This window comes from Furipterus horrens, unplaced genomic scaffold, assembly GCF_987537825.1.
Source record: "Furipterus horrens unplaced genomic scaffold, mFurHor1.1.pri manual_scaffold_3, whole genome shotgun sequence".
Classification (NCBI taxonomy): domain Eukaryota; kingdom Metazoa; phylum Chordata; class Mammalia; order Chiroptera; family Furipteridae; genus Furipterus; species Furipterus horrens.
The window spans coordinates 138,605,704-138,618,537 of record NW_028327173.1 but is presented as its reverse complement, the minus strand read 5'-3'; the positions used below and the strand labels follow the sequence as shown (position 1 = coordinate 138,618,537).

Sequence of the window (12,834 nt, the reverse complement as noted above, 5' to 3'; positions counted from 1 at the left end):
ACAGATAAAAAAATTAAGAACTGGAAGGATTACTATGACTATTGACTTTATTGGACTTGTGGGTTTGACGTGAATGACAATTGGCTTAAATATGGAAGTTCAAAATCTATGATAAGGGCCAGAGTGTATATTGTGGAGAATCCTGTGCTCCACTGAAATTGAGCTTTTCTAGGAGAATGGATGGCAATTTAGTACATATATTATTTAATAATCATATACTGTTTCATTCATTATTCTTTGTTGATCTTAAAATGCATTGTACATTTTTTTGATCCCATGATCCACTTAATCCCATAGAATTTAATATGAAGTTCAGGAATTTACTATTCATGTTGTGGATTCTATCTCTTTCTTTTCTCTCTCTCTAGATATTGCTAGATATTATATATTTAGAGAGATGTAAATATATGTAGTTTAAATGTTTATACAAAGATGAGGAGAAGGGATCAATAGATTTAGAGCAGATATTGAGGATGATGGAGGAGTGACTTTAATGACCAAATTCTATTCTATGAGGTTTTAGGTCTTTCTTTGCCCTATCTGGTTTAACAACCTCTGTTCCTATGTTGGATCAAAGAATAAATGTTACCAACATATGTATATGTTTCCAAAAAATTAGATGGAAGTCTGAAAGAAAAGAGAGGGCAAAGATGGAAACTTGGGAGAATTAGGCCTGTTACCCAAGAAGAATTACTCTTTCTATCACCTACCCTGTCTTTATACTGTAAAGCTCAGTCATCCTTCCACATACATCGTTTCTAAGGTGTCCATCTTTATTCAGTCAGCTTGAAATCCCAGTATTAACTTCGTTTTCTTGAAATGGAAGAACACTTCCTCTTACTGGCCAAGGTACCTGAAAAATAGCCTTAGAAAATATGTTTAGTCCTGGCCTGGCTGGGTAGCTCAGTTGGTTAGAGCATCCTCTCGATATACCAAGGTTGCAGGTTTGATGTCAGATCAGAGCACATACAAGAGTCAAGCAATAATGCATGGATAAGTGGAACAAAAAATTAGTGTTTCTTTCTGTCTCTATCTTTTTCCCTAGAGTCAAAGTTGAAAATCCCCGAGAAAGGAATGTACCAGAGGCCGGTTTTGCTCTGGTATTGGAACAGATGATCATTTCTTTGGCTAAGTATTAGATGATGTAATTGGCCTGTAGTAGGGGGTAGGTAGAATTGAAAAATATGCACTTCTCACTATAGAATCACACTCATGCTTATATTAGAGAGGGTGACTAGAAAACTGACTAACTCTACTCATCAGATGGAATGCCAGAGTGGGATTGACTACATTCTCGACATTGTTATCTCTCCCTTTCTTTTGCAGACTTTAATGTAATTATAATTTGTATATTGAAATTCAACTTGAATTAAATTAATTAAAAGAAAATACAGTCTGTCAACAGTCCTCAGGCCTGCTGATAGGAAGGAAGTCCAGTAAAAAACCAAAGCACAAGGATAGACTCAGATGGAGAGAAGGATGACAGCCAGTGGGAGGGGGAGGTTATGGGTTGGAGAGACTGAGCAAAAAGGAAAAAGGACTCATGGACATGGACAACAATGTGGATTGCTGGGGGAAGGGGGGTGTAAGGAGTCTAAAAGGTAATGTAAAAAATAATAATAATAAAGATTAAAAACCAAAAACCAACCAACCAAACAAACAAAAACAAAGCAGCCTACAGATTCATGATTCTATATCTCCAGGTGGCAGAATCACCTCAGGATTTAAACCCAAGCCCAGGCCAGAGAAATCCTTTCTCTCCTTTGGACATAAGGGTCAAGCTCGATCTTCCAATTAGTTACACTTACAACATACATTTATCAAATACATTTCATATTTCACTCACTGGACCTGTGTTAGGAGGAAAATAGCATAAAAAATACATTTCTCGATATAAAATCACATTCATGCTCATATAAAGGGAACTGAGATGCTGGGGTTACAAAGATTAATAAGATACAGACCCTGCCTCTCCCATAGAAGGGCAATGTTAAACAAAATATATATATAATATGATGTAAAAGAACTTCACAGAGACATGCATAAAGTTCCATGGGAAGAAAGGAGACTTGACTGTCCACTGGCAATAAATTCTTCCCTCCCTCCCTCTATCTTTCTATTAAACAAGTGTCCATGGTTAGTTACTATATAAAACACTGTGCTAGATGTCATAAATGCATAGAGAATAAAACCAGATCCTTTTTGAAGAAGCATTACTTTGATATAGGAGGTAAAGCAGGTAAGCAGGTAATGTGAATAGCTATTCTTTATGGGACACTTTTTGTGACAAGGCCATATGAGGCTCTTTAATTACACTCTTTCTTACAGTAATCTTATGAGGTAGACATTATTATCTCCATTTTACCAGTTAGGAAATTGAGGCTTAGAAAGGTTAGTAATTTGCTGAGGGGATCATGCGGCTATGAATTATGAAACCGAAGTTCTCATGCATTTATCTTATAACAAATTCTGTGCTCCTAAGACTATGTGGATTCTGGGATGTGAGTTTTGGGGTTTAAATTGCCTTCACCACCTATGAACTGCATAATTTTGGGCATTTTATTTAACTTCTCCGAGGGAGGTTTCCTCATATAAAAATGAGATCAATAGTTTTTACTTCATAGTATTGTGGTGGAGATTTAGCAAAACTCAGTTAAAGCGTTTGGCCCAGTGCCTGGCCAGTTTTTCAAGTTCACTGTATTTGGGCTAATGTTATGTTGTCCTGTATAGAGAGCACGTGGTGAGTGCAAAGGAGATGCAAATCGCATGTGTACATATTTAGGGGAAGGAAAGATCACTTCCGATTGGAGGAGGAGTTGATTTAAAAAAAAAAAAGACTAACATTTAGACTCTAGAGTTTAGAGTAGAAGGCTCTGTGAGGAAGGCAGGAAGGAGCTTGTTACCTGTGGGAGGTGACAGGCAATAAAAATGCAAGAAATAAATTAGATAATTACAGAGCGAGGTAATTAAACAGGATAATGGGAGAGAAAGTGAGGAGGAAGGGTGGGGCTGGTGAGTAAGAGACTAAGAAGGAAGATTTGATTCTATCTCTACGTAGAATGCTGTTCATATGTAGATTGACTGCAATCTGTGAACGGATACTTGAATGAATAGCCCAAACAGAAATGCAAATGTCTTAGAAACAGGGGCTATTAGTAATGCAAATATGAAAAACCTCTGATTTAAGCAGAACAACAACAAAACACCCTAATCAATCTTTGAGTTTATCTGTGAATGAAGACATTTACATTTTTATGATTTTGATGACAGACAAAACAACTTTGTCTCCGCTTTGTCTTATCTCAAACTAGAACTAAGTAAAAATAGTCAAGGCCATCCTACTTTAGGGATCATTCATTCATTCAACAAATATTTTACTGAGAGTTTACTATGTGCCAGGCACTATGCCACGCCTAGGGAATACAGTGGATGGTCTTTCTTTGGAGTTCTCATCGCTGGCTATAGAGGGCTTTTGGAACCGAGGGGCACATCTGGGGAACCACAGACAGGTTCTGACACATGTCTATAGATGGGTTTGGATAGCGGTGCGAGTGAACCTGGTAATCTACAGGGCTCAGATCGTGTCTTAAGATGATCTATGGTGGGTATCCTTGATTGAAGAGCTTTTGAAAAGATTTTAATGTCTCCAGTTTTATTTAAACTGAAACATTGTCTGCCTTTCACTTTCTTCTGCGCAACTCATTCCAAGACCCACCCCATCACTCCTCCTCCTATACCTGTCCTCATCTTTTGCTATCCAGAGCTACAAAACAAATCTTCTTTCCATCCATTCCAACTCCTGCTGTTCTTCACAGCTAGTCTCTGGGCTCAGCCCCAAACCTTAAGGGGTAGTAAATGGATTCAGAGTTGTTACTCAAACACAGATCCCCATGGAAACCAAAGGACTAAGAAAACAATGAGAGGAAGTACTGCCTGACCTTTTAGGCTCACCCTCCAAATTCTTTTCACTCTCGGGTCGTGAAGGCAGTTAACTAGTGTAACGACAGAATCTGACCCCTCCCCTGCACCTCAAATTTCTTAAGAACCTATCTTTTCTTTGAATGTAAGTAAAGAGCAGGGGGACATCTCCACCTTGTGGTAGAAATACCAAATTACCTCCAAGAAGAGAGATGAATGAGTGAGAGCCCGTAAGGCAGGCTAATTAAGTAGCTGCAAAAGGAAGAGGGTGAAAAGATGTAACATGCAGGAGCTTCTCCTAGGAAAGAGTTTAGCTGTGATGCATTTAATACTTACTCTTTCTCACATATGTTTTATTTTATTTTATTTTTTTTATGAACTAAAAAAGAAATTTGTTTATTGAGGGCAGGAAGATACAAGCAATATAAAAACCAAAAACTTCTCTGGCTTTAATTAGCTTTTCTTTCTCTTGTCAAATGGGGGTGGGATATTATCTGTATATTTTCTAAGGGTCCCAATCTGCTCATGAAATCCTTATACAGTGGGAAGCTGTGGGGCAGAGATTCCATAAATGACCCATTGGGAGAACTCTATCAGGGAGAAAGTAGCTGCTCCTCTGCTTCACATGTACTACAAAATAGTCATTGCATGCAATGGTGAGCCAGGCAATTAGTGAAAAGAAGCTCTGGAAGCCTACTCTGCCATCTTGGCACTGGTGCAGGTCCTTCATTATTTTGTCTACGGCCAGATTTTCCAAAAATCCAGGGAACTCCTTTTTCATGAGTATTCTCAGGTCCTCCTTTGTTAAGTAGCCTTTTTCCCCAGCGAATTTGTGAAATGTGAACATCATGGTTTCCATGGTGTGTGTCCATTTGAGACGGCATTTTGGTGAGGTCTTGGCCCAAGGCGTGGCATGATCTCTCACATATATTTTAAAAATACTTAAATATCATCTTTATGTTAATGATTCACATAGTTCTTTTTTTTTCATCCAATCCAAATATGGGTACATGAGGTTTTCTCATGTCCTAACTTCATAGTAGGTATTTCCTACCTGAATGTCTTCTTGTCACCACAAATTCAGCATAATTCCGGAGCTGGATGGTGCTCTTCTCTTTCTTCCTTTTCCCTTCCTGAGGGCAGATTTTGCTAGCTTAGAAAGGGAAAGCAGAAGATTTATTCCACTGTCTTTTTGATGTCTCCCAGAGTTGAAGTGCTAACATTCTTCCTGTCCCATCATGGGAGCAGAAGTCCAGACTGTGTCAGGCATGAAACTGTACTGCTGTCCTTGCACTCCCATAGCTGTCATGCAGAACACCAATATTTTCCATACCTAGCGATGTGATAGTCCTTGTCAACAGACAGTTGTTGACACGAAGTCAACACCAACAGGAATCTCCAATTTGGGGCGTGGTGAAGGGGGACTTTATTCAGTGGAAACAGCTCAATCCTGAAACAGCACAGCTGCGAAACAGTCTTGGGGTGAGGTGGCCCTGGCCCTTGTGTTGCAGCTCAACCCCTCTCTGGTGAGATAGCTCTGCTCCACTCCAGTCTGGTAAGCCAACTCTACTTTAGTCTGACAAGACCGTTTAGGTGTTACAGTGCCAGCCTGGGGTGGGGGTCAATACATGGCTCTCCCACCATTCATGAAGAGGGCTGGCCAGGGGGCCCCTGGCCAGAAGAAATGTATATTGTTTCGGGAATGGATTATAACTCCCTCCTTATCTCCTTTTGGGAACAGCTTCTTGTCCTGTGATTGCTTCTTTCTTGATCTCTTATACACTGAGGTAATGTAGTTTAGAGCAGGGGTCCCCAACCCCTGAGCCAAGGACCTGTATTGGTCCGTGTCTTGTAAGGAACCGGGCTGCACAGCAGGAGGTGAGCAACGGACAAGCAAGCTAAGCTTCATCTGTATTTATAGCTGCTCCCTGTCACTGGCATTACTGCCTAAATTCCACCTTCTGTCAGATTGGTGGCAACATTAGATTCTCATAGGAACAAGAATCCTACTATGAACTGCGTATGCTGAGGGGTCTAGGTTGTGCACTCCTTATTGAGAATCTTTTGCCTGATGATCTGAGGTGGAGCTGAGGCAGTGATGCTAGCACTGGGAGTGGCTGCAAATACAGATTATCATTAGCAGAGAGGTTTGACTGCACAGAGACTATAATAAATCAATTGCCTGCAGACTCATATCAAAACTTTATCAGTGAGTAGCAAGTGACAATTAAGCTGCATCTGGTGGCAGACTTTAGGTCAGAATCTGTCACTTATTTTAGTCCGCATGTGGCTGCCCATTATTGTATTTATCACTTCTGTCTGCTCCTCTTCCCCGCACTGCACACTTGTCTCAGTCACAGTTTTGGTAAGCCCACATGCTAATCCTAGCATGTGGTGAGTTATATAATTATTTCCTTATATATTATAATGTAATAATAATAGAAATAAAGTACACAATAAATATAATATACTTGAGTCATCCTGAAACCATCCACCCCCCTGTCCATGGAAAAATTGTCTTCCATGAAACTGGTTCCTGGTACCAAGAAGGTTGGGGACTGCTGGTTTAGAGTCACATGTAGGATATGGGCCTCCTTTGTCTGGGACCCCTTACAATAAGCCTCAGACCTGAGGAAGTGCTGGTCTCTCTCATACCGACACATTGCTATTGGTGTACTGCTCTTGTAATGTGAGTAATGAACAGCATGTCCACATCTGCTAGTCCACCAGGTGGTTTTCTTAGAGTATTGTGAACACTTAAGCACCTCCCTGGTTTTGGGCTCCTGCGCTACACTGGGAAACACAACCTTTGGTGGGAACAAGGAAGTGTGCTTTCTAAATCAGGGGGGAGCTGACTTATATATAGAGAAGTCCCTGATCTGGCCCCTGATGGGTCCATTCTGTACAAATAAGGACTCCAAATTCTCAGCTTGATTGGTTCAAATAGCTCCATCCTGATTGGTCATAATGGAGCCACTCTGATTGGTCAGTGAATATGCAAAAAGGATATAGTTGCACAGCACTGATTGGGTGGGGAAAGTCTTAGGCTTTTGGGTTGAAATATAATCCCAGAAAATTCTTTATAAAGATTGGCTCAGATGGCAAGAACACAGTGTGGACAGGCAGGCAATTTAGTGTGGCTTCTCCCTGAGGTTTGATGTGCATGAGAAGACCCTGTTTAGCAGTGGCTGCTAAGATCTGTTTTTAAGTTCAGAGCAAATGAACCATAAGGAGTCCTTCTTGGTAGGTATTTTCTTTCTCAGGCTCAGCACCCTCTCAGTAAGAGAGCCAATCAACTAGGCTAGAGGGTTCCTTTTAGAGAGCTATTAGAACAATCTCATCCCCTTCTCATAGCTATTAATACATGTTCTATTCAGGAATCAATGAGGGGGATTCTGGGGCTTATCATAGGAAGAAGGCACAAGACATGGTCCACATTATCTTCAGAGCTGAGTGCTTTCTTCTAAGGGTCTTTCAAATTGCTGTTGGCTTGCCCTTGCTGCTGTGGTTCAGTTGGTTGGAGTGTTGACCTTTACACCAAAAGGTTGGAGCTTCGCTTCTGGGTATGGGCACATACCTAGGTTGTGAGTTTGATCCCTTGTTGGGGTGTGTATGGGATGCAACTAGTTGATGTTTCTCACTCACATTGATGTCTCTCTCCCCCTCTTCCTCTCTCTCTAAAATAAATAAGCATATTTAAAAAATTAAAACAAATTTCAGTTGGCTCATCTCCCCCTAATTTTGTGTATAAATAGGAGGAAATAAAAAACACACTCAACTTGACTAATTGCTTCTTTGTTAAAAAGATTTTAGCCCTGGCTGGTGTGGTTCAGTGGATTGAGAGCCAGCCTGCAAACCAAAGGGTCGCCAGTTTGATTCCCAGTCAGGGCACATGCCTGGGTTGTGGGCCAGGTTCTTAGCTGGGGGTGTGTGAGAGGCAACCACACATTGATGTTTCTCTTCTTCTTTCTCCCTCCCTTCCCCTTGCTCTAAAAATAAAATCTTTCTTTTTTCAATGTGTAGTTGCCTCTTGAATCGAACCAGTGACACTTTGGTTTGCAGGCCGGTGCTCAATCCACTGAGCCACACCAGCCAGGGCCAAACCTTTTTTTTTTAAAGAAAATATTTGGGAGATGCCTCTTCTAGTCCTTGACGGGCTTATTATTAGACTGGAAGCAGCTGAGAAGCGAATCTCTGTTCTCTGTATCTATGCCTCTGTTTATATTGTTTGTTAGTTTATTTTGTTCATTAAATTCCACATATAAGTGAAGTGGTATGGTATTTGTCTTTCTCTGACTGGCTTATTTCATTTACCATAATACTTTCCAGGTCCATCCAAACTGTTACAAGAAGGTAAGATTTCCTTCTTTTTAATGCTGAGTGGTAGTCCATTGCGTAAATGTACCACAGCTTTTTTTATGCACTCACTTATCAATGGGTACTTGGGCTGCTTCTGAATCTTGGCTATTGGAAATAATGCTGCAATAAATATTGAGAGACATATATTCTTTCATATTAGTATTTTGGCTTTTTTTGAATATATTCTCAGAAGTGAAACTGCTGAGTCATAAGGTAGTTCCATTTTTAATTTTCTGATGAAACTCCATACTGTTTTCCACAGTGACTGCACTAATCTGCATTCCTACCAACAGCACATGAGGATTCCCTTTTCTCCACATCCTTGCCAACTCTTGTTTGTTGATTTATTGATGATAGCTATTCTGACAGGTGTGAGGTGATATCTTATTGTGGTTTTAATTTGCATTTCTGTGATGATTAGTGATGTTGAGCATCTTTTCATATGTCTATTTGCCATCTGTATGTCCTCTTTGGAGAAGTGTCTATTGAACTCCTTTGCCCATGTTTTAATTGGATTGTTTGTTTTCTTTGGTGTTGAGTTTTATAAGTTTTTATAAATTTTGGATATTAACCCCTTGTCAGATGTATCATTGGCAAATATATTCTCCCATTCGGTGAGTTTTGTTTATAGTTTCTTTTGCTGTACAAAACCTTTTTAGTCTAATGTCCCCTTTGTTTATTTTTTTCTTTCATTTCCCTTGCTCGAGGAGATATATCACACAAAAAAATTTTGCTATGAGAAATATCTGACCTCTTACTGCCTATATTTTCTTCTAGGATATTTATGGTTTCAAGTCTTACATTTAAGTCTAATCCATTTTGAGTTTGTTCTTGTGCATGGTATAAGAAAGTGGTCTAGTTTTATTTTTTTGCACATATCTGTTCAATTCTTCTAACACCATTTATTGAAAAGACAGACTGTCTTTGCCTCATTGTATGTTCTTGCCTTCTCTGTTTTGACAAAGACGTGGGTTTATTTCTAGGCTCTCTATTCTGTTCCATTGATCTATCTGTCTGTTTTTATGTCAGTACCAGGCTGTTTTTCTTCAATACATGGCTTTTATTGCATCTTCATAATATCACACATAAGTGAGGAATCATTCAGCATCTTGCTGTTTCTTGCTGTTCCTATGGCTGGATAACTTAGATCTTATTCATCAGCCTGCTGAACTGTTACTTTTTAAGAAACGTATATAGCATCCAATTTTTTTCTGATATCTTTAACTATTGTGATGTGCTGAATCAAAGCAGCTGTATTTCATACAAGATCAATGTCATTTCCCTCAAGAATCAACTCATCTTTCTGTGCTTGAGATACTGAACAAGCAACACCTGTTCTAAACCTTGCAGATATATTTTTTGCACAAGAAATTTTTTCTTTCTTTAAAAAAAATAAAGATTTTATTTATTTATTTATTGAGAGAGATGGAAAAGAAGGGAGAGGAAGAGGGGGAGAAATGTCAATCGGTTGCTTCTCACATGTCCCTGATTGGGGACATGGCCCACAACCTAGGCATGTGCTTTGACCAGGAATCGAACCTGCCAGCTTTTGGTTTGCAGGATGATGCCCAACCCACTGAGCCACACTAGTCAGGGCATGCCCAAGAAATTTCTGATTACAACAAGAGAAATATTCTCCTGAATAATGATGTTAATGGGGAAATGAAGGTACACAGATTTCATTTTGTAATGGAAGCCTAGTGTAAATCCTTGATCATGGTGGCCAGTTCCCTATTATTTCCCCACCATTTGTCAGACTTAAACCTCTTCTTTTTCTTTCCAAGGAGACTGAGTTCTACATTGATGTGATTTAAGTCCTTCCACAGGGTACCTCTGGGGCCCTTTACAATAACTGTGCATCCCTTCAGAGTGATGTCAACATTTTCTGGGATGTCCATAGTCTGATTGCTGAGAATGGTCTTCATTCATGCAGTAGATGCAGCAAAGAGAGAGCCCAGTACCATGCTGTTTTGATTACTATGGCCTTGTAATATAGTTTAATATCAGGTAGCAAGATTTTTCCAACTTCGTTTTTCTTTCTCAAGATTGCTGTGGCTATTCAAGGTCTTTTGTGGTTCCAGATAATTTTTGGAATAAAAGTTCTAGTTCTTTGGAATACACCATTGGTGTCTTGACAGGAATTGTATTGAATCTATAGAGTGCTTTGAGTAGTATGGATGTTTTAATGGTGTTAATTTTTCCTATTCATGAACACGGTACACACTTTCACTCATTTGTATCTTCTTCAACTTCTTTCTTCAGTGTCTTATAATTTTTCTTAATACAGGTCTTTTACATCCTTCGTTAAATTTATTCTTAGGTATTTAAAATTTTGATTCAATTGTAAATGAGACTTTCTTTGCACTTATTGATCATGTGATTTTTATTCTTCATTTTGTTTCTGTGGTGTATAACATTTATCTTTAAAACGTTTATTAAATATTTTATTTATTTTTAGAGAGAGGGAAGGAAGGGATAAAGAGAAGATCGATAAACATCGATGTGAGAAAAACATTGATCAGTCGCCTCTTGCAATAACCCTAACTAGGGACCAAACCCACAACTCAGGCATGTGCCCCAACTGGGAATTGAACCAATGACACTTTACTTTGTGGGATAATGCTGAGCCAACTAAGCCAATAAGTCAGAGCATGTGTATTACATTTTAAAATTTGTGGATATTTTACCAAACTTGCATACTCGAATAAATCCCATTTGATCACGGTGTATGATCTTTTCAATGTATTATTGGATCCTTTTTGCTAATATTCTGTTGAAGATTTTTGCAGCTATGTTCTTCAGGGATATTGGCCTATAATTTTCTTTCTTTATGGTGTCTTTATCTGGTTTTGAAATTAAAATAATGCTGTCCTTAATTCTGATCCCAAATTACATGCCTAACTCAAGTCATCTGTCTCTCAAATGGCCGTGAAGAAAAATTAAATATTTTTTATTATTTTTTGAAAATTAACTCAAAGAACTTTCCTTTAATTTATAAAAAGCATATTAAATATTCAGGGACCATATAATCTTTCACCATTTTTTGAATCTTACAACAAGATAAGTAAAACAGAAAATAATCTAAAGAGAAGTAACATTGGAATGAATATATATATATATATATATATATATATATATATATGTACAATGAGATAAGAAAAATTTGAGTTACTAAGTGTGAGAAATGAGATTATAAGTTTCCACTAAAATATAAAAGCCTTCCCTGGCTGGGTGGCTCCATTGGTTGGAGCATTATCCCATACACCAAAAGGTGGTGGGTTTGATTCCTGGGCAGAAAACATATCTAAGTATTCCAGGTTCAATCCTCAGTTGGGGCACTTATGGGAGGCAACCAACTGATGTTTCTTTCTCATACCAATGTTTTTCTCTCTTTCCCTTACTCTTTTTCTAAAACCAATAAGCATATCCTCAGGCAAGGATTAAAAAACAACAAAATCCTTATTAGCAATGAATTGTCTGTTTAAAATATGCACTAACACAGAAATCAGATTACAGTTTTACTCAAATCCATCCTTCACATTTTGGGCAGAGAACCTGTGTTACAGGTGGGAGAAAGGACCTGATAGGAATCAAACAGCAAGGAGTAAAGATGGACCCACCACAGAACTCCAAGATATTCTTACCTTCTTAGGCAGTGAATGAATCTCTGAAGAAGGGTAGCTTTAGAGAAAGATGTAGCCAATGAAAGGCTTGGGAGATGTCATCCCAATATAAAATGGGCTAATTGTAGTTGCATTGTTAGACTTAGCTGAACAGTGAGGAAAGTTTCTGTGAGAGCAGAAAGAAATATATTGACTAATTTAACAAGAAAAGATGTTGAGAGATAAAGTGATTGAGAATGAAGAAACCCTTTGCACAATGTTCGGGTCCAACATTTATCTATATTTGAAATTTACTCTGTGGTCATCTATATTTGAGAATATCTCCCTCTCTTTTCAGCATCTCTCTATATCAGTAATCAAGTCCTGTACATGACATTTAACTCTGGAAAATGCGATGGGACAATGGTAAGTGTTAGTTGGGGGAGAAAATCATCTTCATCTGGAGGTGTCAGTGTCCACAGAAAATCCTTTTGCAATCTGAGCGAAGAGATATAAATCTGTTCCTAGAAAAATTTCAATGGTTTGGGGTCTCATGGGGTCTGCAGTAGTCCTTTTGAAGAGTTCATGGTGGAGGACCCAATTAGTCAGTTCTGGCTGAAGGACCAAACTAATGAAACTTAATTTATTATTTGCCTGCTTATTTGTAGATGTACTCTTCCAGTGTCCTTACAAACTGGGAAAAGGGCTGTGGCTCCCACTGAAGGTAACTACTAAGGTTGGTCTCTCTTGTGTTCTGTTACTTTTCATCACATTGAATACTGCTTACCAGTCCCTTCCTGCCTGCAAAGTGTCCTCTGAGAAATCAGCTGATAGTCCTATAGGCACCCCCCTGTAGGCAACTCTCCACCTCTCTCTTGCTGTCTCTGGACTCTCTCTTTATCTTTCACCTTTGGAATCTTGGTCCCTTTAGGCTCCAGACCCTCCGTGCTTCCTG

General features: G+C 38.9%; 1 pseudogene; it reads right to left on the bottom strand.

Moving 5' to 3' along the window:
- Positions 1-9,427: 9,427 nt before the first annotated feature.
- Positions 9,428-10,202, bottom strand: LOC150016113 (large ribosomal subunit protein uL6-like; annotated as a pseudogene).
- Positions 10,203-12,834: the final 2,632 nt, after the last annotated feature.